Below are 12,649 nucleotides of genomic sequence, written 5' to 3' on the forward strand. Positions count from 1 at the left end.
AATGTGAAAGCAGTGTGACTGAATATATAGGTCTCTTTTTCCAAAAAAAATTTTTTTTAACTTATTATACATTGAAAATATTTTCCCATATTATTAAATATTCTTTGAAAACTTGACTTTTGCTGGCGGCCTAAATGGTTAGTACTGTATATTCCATGAATTTATTTAATTATTCTCTATTATTTGTTGGATACTTCATTGTTTCATCTTCCTTATTATGAACGGGCTTGTTAACAGCCTTACACATGCCCATGGTTCACCTTCTATCCTCACCTATCACTAATGAACACCTCCTTGGCTTCAGCCATAAGGATGATTTGATATTCACCACATACGGTGTTTTTCATCTATCTTCAGTCTGTACATATGACTTGGACACTCTTACCCTCTAAGGTCCAACTTCCCTCTGAGGTGCTTTCACTAAGTCCCTTGGCAGAGTAGTCATTTCCTCTCAAATGCTCTCAAAACACTTTATATACTGGACATGATTTATAGTATTTACTGGAATTCTGTACTTAATCTTGAACCTGTATTTTTACCACACTAAGCTGTGAGCTTCTCAACACTGCAGTTTATCTATAAAACAAGGAGAATAATACTATTTTTAAAGAGAGGTAAAGAACAGAAAGTATGAATCATATCATTTGGCAGAGAAATGGAGTTTTATAAAAGTCAGTTTCCTACTTTTCCTCTAATAAGAGAAATTATAAATGTGTTAGACTACACTTACATGCCCAGGAGGCAAGGAGTTAAACCTTCCTCCAATTATAGGAAGATAAACTGAGCACAGGGAAATGCTGGGAAAGGGGAAGTAAAATGGCTACAAGATTGAGTACAGCTCAGGGACTTCAGCAGTTGCAACATTTTCTCTATAACAATCTCTCTATTCTAGTCACAGGTCCTTAGATAAAAGAATAGAAAGGAAAGAAGTCATGTTAAAATCTGTAGATGTGCACTCTTGATCTCTGAAACTCTTGTTCACCTCTGAGCTCTTTATTATGCTGGGTTGGGCTAGCCAAGATAAGGCCTAAAGGTAGTCTCAGGCCTACAGTCACTAGCAGGTTAAGGAAGAGGATGGAAAAAATAAAATTTGTGGGAGACTTCGTGTACTCTGAAAGATGCATTTGTATCTTTTAGGATTCTTATGAGAGCTAAGAGAAACAGGAATTGGTTTCCGAAAAGCATTGTTGCTGCGGAAACATAAACAGAGCTGTAGGCAAGATCTGGATTCCGGTGCTGGCTATGACCACGGGCACATCAGTTAACCTCCCTGGGCCTCTGCAGAATAAAGGGATCTGACAAAACTGGTTCTGAGAGCCAAAGGGACAAAAATTCAAAGAGGATAGAAAGGTTAAATGACTGGCTCAATTATCACTGTACTTCTAAGAAAAACCAGAGAGCGGAATTGGAAAAAATATGAAATATGATGTAGTTTGAAAACTGTTAAAAGAATCAGATGATTTTCAAGAGCTCTGACCTAGTGCTGTGAATATGGCATTCAGAAATGTATTTAAAGCTAATATGGAGTATATTTAAATAATTTTCTTTTTCTGTTCTATTCCACCAAGATCTGGAAAACTTTCCCAGCCTTGTGTCAACCTTAAATGAGAAAAGAATCTTTAAAGAGCCACTGATTTGTAATGGAAAATTTGGATAAATGAACTATTTATACTCTGAGATTTTTATATTTCTTTTTGTCCTTTCTTCAGAACACACAGCTAAGAAAAGCCATGATGTAAGTCTGCTCTATTAGACCTCATTGGCAGGCTGTTTATTCTGTATCTACAGTGTAGCAGTTCTCTGACTACCCACTTATTTAGTGGACAAGCAACCAAAGAACAAGCTTATAACAACAACAACGACAACAATAACAACAACAACAACAAGTGTGAGCTTTGATTAATCTAGCATGAGCCTGGAGAGAAAGAGGTGTCAGAACACCTAAGTTTTCATCATCTCTGGTCCAAGGTTTATTAGCCAAAGTTATTTAAGCTTTCTGAATTTCATATTCCTTATACTGCAAAACAGGACAATTACCTATCTACTGATGTATCAAACAATGCACACACAAAAGTATTATTATAAGCACCACCTGGTAAGCTAAACTGGAGTAAGTCTTCGTTAAATGTCTACTATCAAATTTCTGGATCTATACTTTATTCAAATTGAAATCCAACATCAGAAGAACTACTGAGATCTTCCGTAAATATATACACTCACCAATTCACTGCTTTAGTTCTGTTTAATATATGGGAAATTATGCCCAACTACTTCATGTATTTCTTTAAGAAACAACCTGGCCTAATGAAGAGTAGGTAGGTCTAACTGGGTATACTCAAAATGTGTGTGTGAGACCATGTGTTGGGTGACAGAGATGAGACAACTTCGTTTGAGAAGTCACTGAAGAAGCTGACCAGGTTTCATTTGGGAAAAAGAATAGAGCCCTTCCCACTGAAGGTCTAATGGCGTGGCACAAGGAATAGTCTTGTTTGATTTACCTCTGGAGGCAGAAGCAGGATAAATGCAGGAAGTTCCTGGGAGTTGGATTTAAGCTTACAAGGAAGTACTTTCTGACACTTGGAGCCACATAACAACTGAGCAGGTTATAAAAGAAAACACTGATAGCAGCGTACCGTGGGGGATGGATGAGATGACTACTATACTGCCTTCTAAACCTTATATTTGATTCTTCCCTTTCTGTGACTTTGACTTTCTATGAGGACACAGAATTGTTGGGAATATGGCCTGAATCACCCCCTCCCCCCACAACCAACTTCCATTCCCCTCTCTGAAGCATTGTCCATACTCTCCCTACAAGGAAAAATACCATTAAGGAAATGTTTGAATGATTTTAACTGAAAATGGAAGAAAAAAAAACCCAAAGGGGCTAATGCTAAATTAGGTTATCTGGTTTTCAATGTGTCTTTTTTTAGCCATCAGATAGCTTTAATGCAGTTGGCTGAATTTAGTGTCTTCAAACGTGGGTGGCTAGGGCAATAAAAGGAAAGAAATTTTTTATTTTTTTATTTTTTATTTTAAGAGAAACCAAATAAAATACTCAACAAGATTTTTTTCCCTAATGTGGCCATGCTAGCATAACCTGGCTGTTTTGCAACTGGGCACTATTAACATCTATTTATAGCCAGTATTTTCATAGATGAATCACATTTACCATGAGACAGTTAATATTAAGGGCTCAACCAGCTCTGCTGAGAACCCCATAATCTTACTACATCTCTTTCCATTCCCCTTTGAGGGAACTAAGTTATAGCTGAATAGTTCCATGCAGAAAGATGGGGAAATCCAAATGGAAATGTAAATGTAGTAGACAGCATATTCCCTAAATTCAGCAAAGTATGGGATGTTAAACACATTCAAATTTTAGGCCCAGGATCACTGAGATGAGCATCCTACAGTTAGCACAGACACACTCTGCATTATGTAGCCATCCTGTAATCAGAGTAAATCAACCCTCAAATTTCCTACTGAATCAAATTTAAATGATACTGCTTTATATAAAATGTCACATACATAAAATCAGAACTAATGATTGTCAAATGTGCTGTCAAATGAAAAGAAAGCATAGAGTGGATCCTCAGTTTATTTTATGTGTGTATGTGGGGAGGTGAGGGTAAGGAAAGCCTAAGGTTGGGGTATATATGATGAAACATTTGCAAAATTCAGTGACATTAACTGGAAATTTCTGGCAAGTCTCGGGGACCTAGAGTCACTTCTCCACAGTGTGTGCACACACACATACTCTCTGAACTTTGTATAGGCACCAGTACTACCTTGATACTGATAATCATTTGTCTATGATATCTTCTATGAGATTCTTCACCCTTACCTTTCCAAGCTTTTTCTTTCTTTCTTTTAAGATTTTATTTATTTATTTGACAGAGAGAGATACAGGAAGAGAGGGAACACAGCGGGGAGAGTAGGAGAGGGAGAAGCAGGCTTCCCATTGAGCAGAGAGCCCGACATGGGGCTCAACCCCAGGACTCTGGGATTATGACCTGAGCTGAAGGTTGATGCTTAACAATGGAGCCAGCCAGGCAGTCCTTATCAAGCCTTCTCTTAAGAGTATTTAGTTCAAGCTAAAACTCATTAAGAGTAAATAAGATAATACAAAACAGCACTTGGCCTGTGATAAGAGGTCTATACATATGAGCTATTTCTTACTAGTTTCTCAGTACAAGCATACCTCAGAGACATGGCAGGTTCAGTAACAGACCACCCCAATAAAGGGAATATTGCAATAAAGTGAGTCAAATAAATTTTCTGGTGTTCCAGTTTATAAAAAATTAGGTTTATATTATACTACAGTCTATTAAGTGCATAGTAGCAGTATGTCTAAAAAAACAATGTATATACCTTAATTAAAAAACTTTTTGTTGCTAATAAAGGCTATCCATCATCTGAGCTTTTAGTGAGTTGTAATCTTTTTGTGGGTGGAAGGTCTTGCCTCAATGTTGATGGCTGCTGACTGACCAGGATGGTGGTTTCTGAAAGCTGGGATTGCTATGGCAATTTCTTAACATAATAGAACAATGGGGGCGCCTGTGTGGCTCAGTGGGTTGAGCCTCTGCCTTCGGCTCAGGTCATGATCTCAGAGTCCTGGGATTGAGCCCTGAATTACGCTCTCTGCTCAGTGGGGAGGCTGTTTCCCCTCTCTCTCTGCCTGCCTGTGATTTCTCTCTGTCAAATAAATAAAATCTTTAAAAAATAATAATAATACAACAGTGAAGTCTGCCGTGTCAATGGACTTTTTTTTTTTTTTTAAGATTTTATTTATTTATTTGAGAGAGAGAGACGGACAGAGGGGGAACACCAGCAGGGGTGTGGGAGAGGGAGAAGCAGGCTCCCTGTGGAGCAGGGAGCCCTATGCAGGGCTCCATCCCAGGACCCTAGGATCATAACCTAAGCCAAAGGCTGATGCTTAATGACTGAGCCATTCAGGCGCCCCTGGACGCTTCCTTTTACGAAGGATTTCTCTCTAGCAAGTGATGTTGTTTGACAGCATTTAAAACCACAGAACTTCTTTCAAAATTGGAGTCAAAACTTTCAAACCCTGCTGCTTTATCAAATTAATTTATGAAATATTCTAAATCATTTGTTGTCATTTCAACAGTCTTCACAGCATCTTCACCAGGGTAGATTTTATCTCCAGAAAGCACTTTCTTTGCTCATCCATAAGATGCAACTCATCAGCAGTCTAAGTTTTATCATGAGCTTTTAGCAATTCAGTCACATCTTCAGATGCCATTTCTAATTCTACTTGCTATTTCTACCACATCTTTGGTTGCTTCCTCTACTAAAGTCTCAAACCTCTCAAAGTCATCCATGAGGGTTGTAACTGATTTCTTCGAACTCTTATTAAGGTTGATATCCTCTTCTCATCAACCATGAATGTTCTTGGTATCTAAAATGGTGAATCCTTCCCAGAAGGTTTTCAATGTACTTTGCCCATATTCATCAGTGGAATCACTAAAAAGGGCAGCGATAGCCTTATAAAATCTCTCTCTTAAATAATAAGACTTGAGGGGCCCCTGGGTGGCTCAGTGGGTTAAAGCCTCTGCCTTTGGCTCAGGTCATGATCCCAGGGTCCTGGGATCGAGCCCCGCATTGTGCTCTCTGCTCAGCGGGGAGCCTGCTTCCATCTCTCTCTCTGCCTACCTCTTTGCCTACTTGTGATCTCTCTCTGTCAAATAAATAAAATAAAATCTTAAAAAAAAATAAAAAAAATAATAAGACTTGAAAGTCAAAATCACTCCTTGATCAGGAGCACCTGCGTGGCTCACATCTGACTCTTGATTTTGGCTCAGGCCATGAACTCAGGGTCCTGGGATGGAGCCCCACATTGGACTCCCTACTCAGCAGGAAGCCTGCTTCTCTCTCTCTCCCTCTATGCCTCCCCTGCTTGCACTTTCACAAAAATAAATTAATCTTTAAAAAAAATTACTCGATTCATGGGCTGTAGAATGGGTGCTGTGTTAGCAGGCATGAAAACAACAATCATCTCATTGCATATCTCCATCAGAGTTCTTGGGCAACCAGGTGCAGTGTCAATGAACAGTCATGTTTTGAAAGGAATCTCTCCTTATAAGTGGGAGGTCTCAACAGTGGGCTTAAAATATTCAGTAAACCATGTTGTCAGCAGATGTGCTATCATCCAGGCTTTCTTATTCCATTTATAGTATAATTCTTAGGGGCCCTAGGAATTTTTGGAATGGTAAATAAGCACCAGTTTCAACTTAACGTCACCAGCTGCAGTAGCCCTTAAAGACAGTTGGCTTGTTCTTTGAAGTTTTAAAGCCAGGCATTGATTTCTTCTCCCTTGCAATGAAGGTCCTAGATAGCATCTTCTTCCAATAGGAGGCTGTTTCATCTCTGGAAATCTATTGTTTAGTGTAGCCACCTTCATTAGTGATCTTGGCTAGGTCTGGACAACTTGTTGCTTCACTTGGCACTTTTATATTATGGAGATGGCTTCTTTCCTTAAACCTCATGAACCAACATCTACCAACTTCCAACTTTTCTTCTGCAGCTTCCTTACCTCTCTCTGTCTTTATATAATTAAAACAAGTTAGGGCCTTTTTCTGGATTAGGTTTTGACTCATGGGAAGGTTTTGGCTGGTGTGATCTTCTATCTAGACCACTAAAACTTTCTCCATACCAGTAATATGGCTGTTTTGCTTTCCTACCAATTCATGTATTCACTGGAGTGGCACTTTAAATTTCCTTCAGGAACTTTCCTTTTGCATTCACAACTTGACTGTTTGGCACAGGGGTCAGCCTTTCAGCTTGCAACATTCCTCACTAAGCTTAATCATTCTATAGAGGTATGTGCAACACTTCCTTTCACTTGAACACTCAGAAGCCATTATAGGGTTACTAATTGGATTAATTTCAATACTGTGCATTAGAGAATAGGGAGACTTGAGAACAGGGAGACAGAAAAATGGCTGTTTGGTGGTGCAGTCAGGACACACACAACATACACTGACTGAGTTCATCTTAAGTGGGTGTGGTTAGTGCTGCCCCCAAATAATTACTATATTAATGTCAAAGAGCACTGACCACAGATCACCATAATAACAAAACAGTTATGAAAAGGCCTGAAATACTGCAAGAATTACCAAAACGTGGCCATGAGACATAAAGTGATTAAATGCTATTGGAAAAATGGTGCCAAAAGACTTTTCTACAGAGGTGCCACAAACCTTCAACCTGTATAAAGTGCAGTACCTGCAAAACACAATAAGTGAAGAGCAATAAAATGCGGTACACCTGAAACTGTTTTTCTAACTTTTTAGCCAGATGAATCAGCTTTACAATTAAGCAGTTCCTACTAAGAGCCAATCAGCTCTGCTGACTGCATGATTCAATCGTTCACTGAAAGCCTGCTGATGTCCAAATCTGTTGGGCGCTAGGGATACAGACATAAACAGAGGGCCTTTGCTCACAAAGCATGACTAATAAATCTATCATAACAGGTACCCTTACTTCCATTTTATACTTGAAGGCTTGGGGAGGTTTACTAACCACGTGTGATCGAAGGCCACAGAGCTAACATATTGGAGTTGTGATTTAAGTCCAGATCTATGTAAATTCCACAATCTCAGATTCCTTCTATTATGCTATGCCTATGCCACACTCAGGTATAAAAATAAGCTAGAACAAATCACCTAGCACAATACCTGTATAGTGGATACTTCATAAATGTTTGTGAATAACTTAATGTTGGATGAGTATTTTTTCTTAACTGTGTAAGATCCTAAATAGATAGAGCATAGCAATTTACTGGACACTTTGGATCCAGGCTGCCCACGTTAGGATGTGCCACTTTTTAGCAGTATGAGCTTCAACAAATTATTAACAGTTTTAAGCCTCAGTCTTCTCCTCTGTAAAATAAGGATGAATAACAGTTTTGTGAAGACTAAATGAGTTAATAAAAGTAAAGCATTTAGAACAGGCCTATATTTAGTAAGTACTGAATAAATGTAAGCTATTGCTATTACTATTATTTTCTATTAATAACTTGGACTTTTGATCTGCTCATTCGGTATCATTAATAAGTAAACAAAACCAAAACCAATTTCTTTCACTGAGACTTTTCCAGGTTCCTTTATACAAGTAAAATATCCTCTTTTCCAACATTCAAAGAGGAAAATAAACAGGTACATGGAGAATAAAATTATGTCTTAATAGTACCCAATTATGTACAGTAAGCAATTTTTGATATATAAAATTAGTAAAGAATGATTAAGAAAATTTAACTTTTATAATAAGGAGTTGGCTTGAAGTTTGTATGTATTAGAGGTTGAATAGGCCACTATTTACATTTGGCTACTTCCTTAACTAGATTAAGTAAATAGCTTCAAATTCTTTACTTGTTTTTCTCCTGCATGGACACATCCATACCAAAGATCCACCATGATTTCAACCAGCTTAAACCCAAGAAAAACTGACCGAGGTCACCACATAGGAAAACAAAACAGAATCTGCTTCTCAGGGCCAAATGAACTGCATTTGTATCCATAGATACAAGACAACAGAGAATTACAGAATTCTAAAGTGGGAAGCCCCAGGACCTCAGAGATCATCTAGTCTCAAGCCTGAATCCTACTGTCAGGGGATTTGTTAGGGGGTCTGGAACAAGACAGAAGTCAAGGGAAAGAAGCCCTGGTCCTTGTTCCATCCTGAATGATCTTTTAGGACTGACCTAGCTGAATATCCTCATTTATAAGTGACAACCCACAGCCTGGCAGAGCTGAGATCAGAAGCCAGGTTTCCTGAATCCCAGTCTATCAATTTCTTACACTCCTGAGGGCTGTCATTCTATGGCTATGTTAGTTATAGATAATGCACTGGGCTGTGTTAAACTGACAACTAAGCCAGATTTCTCTTTCAAAAACCACTAGACTTAATGTTACTGCTAGCACTTTATGAAAAGAGCAAGGCATCATTATTTGGTATAAATAAATCAACTTTCCATTCTTTTTTTTTGGGGGGGGGGAGGGTTAACCTGAAAATCCCAACCCACTGTTGCTATTACAAAATTTTTCTTTTCCTCAGTACACACCCCTGGGCCAAACACAGATGCATTAAAATTTTGCCAAGAGAAACAATGAAGTCACTGATAATACAAAGCATGAAGTATCATGAAATTCACGTCTTTGTTTTCTTCCTCTCCATACTTAATTACTTCTCATTACTGATCATTTTGTGGTTGTTGGCACAAGGGCAAGGAAACTCCACCACTGTAAACATGCAGAGACATATAACACCTCAGTAGACCAGAAGTCTGCACACGATGGATCTGTTCACAAATCCAATGTGCATGTCATCAAGAATGTTGATGCCACCAATCCCAGCCCCCAAAGAGGATTAGCAGTCTTCGAAAAACTCTAATCACTTTAAAAAAGAATAAGCAAAGTATCAACATATTTTAGGTCATTCCTTTTTATCACTTACAAATATCATCATTGCCAGAGCACTTGTGGTTTCTTGGAAGATTTCACCAAACCCACCTTTTTAAAAAGTGAGGCAAGGGAAGCTGTGATGTATATAGAGTTTCATTCAAGTTTTCTGCAGCAGCTTGGCTTGCCTTTAACTCAAAGGGGACTTATGAGAAATGCTTATTAAACTATTCTTCTAAATAGAAGCTTACATTATCTTGGAATTCTGGAAGGCAAACCTTGGATAAAATTAATCCAGAGGAATCCTTATTGATTAGCAGCAGAACACAAGTTGATTCTTATCAATAGGCTACTGTTGGGGCACCTGGGTGACTCAGTAGGTTAAGTGTCTGGCTTTGGCCCAGGTCATGATCTCAGGGTCCTGGGATTAAGCCCTGGGCTCCTTGCTCAGCGGGGAGTCTGCTTGTGCCTTACCCTCTGCCCCCCCACCCCCGCTCATGCTCATACACACTCTCTTTCTCTCAAATAAATAAAATATTTTAATAAAAAAGGGCTACTGTTCTACATATGAATATGTGGGTAAGAGAAAGCACAGGAATGCATCATAGAAATCATTAAAACCCTCTACAAAACCTTAAACTTCCAAGAAACTAAAAGAAGTAAAACCAAAATATATTTTACCCCTTTTCAACTAAACATTTAGGGGCATCTGGGTGGCTCAGTTGGTTAAGCTTTAGACTCTTTTTTTTTTTTTTTTAAGATTTTATTTATTTATTTGACAGAGAGATCACAAGGAGGCAGAGACACAGGCAGAGAGAGAGGGGGAAGCAGGCTCCCCGCTGAGCAGAGAGCCTGATGTGGAGCTCGATCCCAGGACCCTGAGATCATGACCTGAGCTGAAGGCAGAGGTTTAACCCACTGAGCCACCCAGGTGCCCTAAGCTTTAGACTCTTGATCTCAAGCTCAGGTCTTGATATCAGGGTTGTGAATTCAAGCCCCATGTCAAGCTCCATGCAATGTGGAGCCTACTTAAAAACAACAACAAAACAAAACACTAAACATTTATTCAATTTTCATAGAAACCTGAATCTGTAAGTGTGGTAGACCTACAGTTTAAAAATAAAATGGCTATAGTTAACTCTTTCCAACCCTGTTCCTCTGCAATGTGACCTTGCAGCTCCAACCATCAAGAGGTGAAATCTCTGACTCCACTTCTTGAATGGGGGTTGGCCTTGTGACGTTCTCTTGACAACAAAAATAAGGTCTTAAAAATTCAGCTCTCGTACTTTTGGAATGATGCTCTGAGACCACCATGTGGGGAAGCCTTGTCTAGCCTACCAGAGGCTGAGAGCCCATGTGGAGCAGAGATAAGACGACCCAGCTGAGGTCTACTAGCCCAGCTAGCTGACAGACAGAAATGTGAATAAGCCCATCTTAGACCATCGAGGCCCAGCTGAGCTGCAAGATGACGTGAGTTGCAGAATGAACCACAGAATTTTTAACTTATCATTTAGCCATTACCTAAGTTTTGAGGTAGGCCACAAAGCAGAAGAAGAAACTAGTCATCTTGTGAAATACCCACTATATATGAAGCATCAAGTCAGATACCCTATGGGAGACCTAAATGGAGATCAATAATATGAGACAGAAGATATGGGTGGTCCTGTCCTTCAAGTGTGAATATATCTATAAATAAAGTAGCACTTAATAATGATCTATTTTATCAGTTTTTTAGTATATGTGCTGTTGAAGTTAGCACAATAGTTATCTGTATTAAATATATCTGTATTAAGAACCTACCATTATTCCTACAGGACAGAGAAAGGGTCTTCCTAGAATGTTCAAGATAATCCCATAGAGTAGGAAAAGATAATTAGATATATTATTTTTTAATTAATATTTTTCATTTTTGAATGTTTTCATATTGTACATTATATACATGTTTTCATAAGATACATAGCATATATTAATACGCTAGTATATAAACATTATTTATGTATACATAAAAATACATATAATGGGGTTTTCCACAGTCATATCTCCCACAGATCTTCAACTTTCCATCCCTACACAAAAAATATACTTCTCTATGCTTTGCTTTTCTCAAATAAATGAATTCCTCCTCGACTATATAGAGAAGAATCTGTGATAACTACTATTACAGATCACTGTTCACCTATACTGTAATCACTTAGCAAGGTTATAAGCATGTTTCAGATAGGGTGTCTGTATTCATTCTGGACAAGGTGTCTGTAACTGTGTGTCTTTGGCAGTACAGCATATGGCATTATGGCATGATTTTTAGTACAGTTTCTGGAGCCAGGGTACATGGATTCAAATCACAGTTCTTCCAGTTATTAGCTGTGCAAACTTAAAAAAACGATTCTCAGCTGAAAATTATTACAGCTGAAAAATTATTACTGAAAATTATTACTGAAAATTAAATAAGGATTATTTCCTTAAGAATTGTCTTCTAACTATAACCTCTTTCTTGGTGGTAATCATCAGACCTGGTTTACTGCACATCCACATAAAGCATTTAGATTTCTGTGGATTTATGTAAGGTGAAAATCCACAAATCCATTTCTTCTTAATATACTATTGATAGCCTATAGATAATACTATACAATTGAAAGGCACACTGGCAAGAATTATTATATATCAAATCAGAGAGGGAGACACCTCCTTATTTCCCTCACTTCACAACTAGGGACACTGGGCTCACAGAGGATCAATGATTTGACTAAGTCCCACAACTGATTTGTGACTGAATTCTTTTTTCATTAGTCTTCTGTCTAGTTCATTGTACTTCTCATAACCCCAGTTTTAGGAACTATTTCTAGAAATCTTTCAAGTAAAAGTGTATCATTTGTAATAAGGGAAGTAAGGAAGCCACATCATAAATAACCACCTTAGTACATAACACACAGTGGACTTTCAATAAATGACTGGTAGCGTACAGGTAGAGGGATGAACAAAGCCTAGCTGGCTGGCTCAGAAGTCCTCAAGGTTTCTAAAGTATTCCAACAGGGCTCTCAAGTGGTGCCAGCAAATTGGGGCTGTTGAGAATCACTTCCCTCTCTCCCTCTCTTTTTAAGATTTATTTATTTATCTGAGAGAGAGAGAGAGAGAAAGTGAGTGTGTGCACTTGAGTTGGGGGAGGGGCAGCAGGAGAGGGAGAGAGAATCCTCAAGCATACTCCCCACTAAGTGTGAAGCCTGACATGG

General features: G+C 38.5%; 2 protein-coding genes across 6 annotated transcripts in view; one reads left to right on the plus strand and one right to left on the minus strand.

The window, feature by feature from the left end:
• CMSS1 (cms1 ribosomal small subunit homolog) overlaps positions 1-12,649 on the minus strand; it is a 382,853-nt gene that overhangs the window by 244,155 nt on the left and 126,049 nt on the right. The window lies entirely within an intron of this gene.
• Positions 1-12,649, plus strand: part of FILIP1L (filamin A interacting protein 1 like) — a 302,790-nt gene that overhangs the window by 174,394 nt on the left and 115,747 nt on the right. Inside the window, exon 1 of one of the 4 annotated variants that reach the window (XM_032351078.1) lies at positions 1,712-1,735. The exons of the other annotated variants lie outside the window; for them this stretch is intronic. The gene's annotated coding sequence lies outside the window, so the exon portion shown is untranslated. Of the gene's footprint in view, positions 1-1,711; positions 1,736-12,649 lie in introns of those variants that run through there. 4 annotated transcript variants of the gene reach the window in all.

The sequence above is a fragment of the Mustela erminea genome, chromosome 1, assembly GCF_009829155.1.
Source record: "Mustela erminea isolate mMusErm1 chromosome 1, mMusErm1.Pri, whole genome shotgun sequence".
Classification (NCBI taxonomy): Eukaryota; Metazoa; Chordata; class Mammalia; order Carnivora; family Mustelidae; genus Mustela; species Mustela erminea.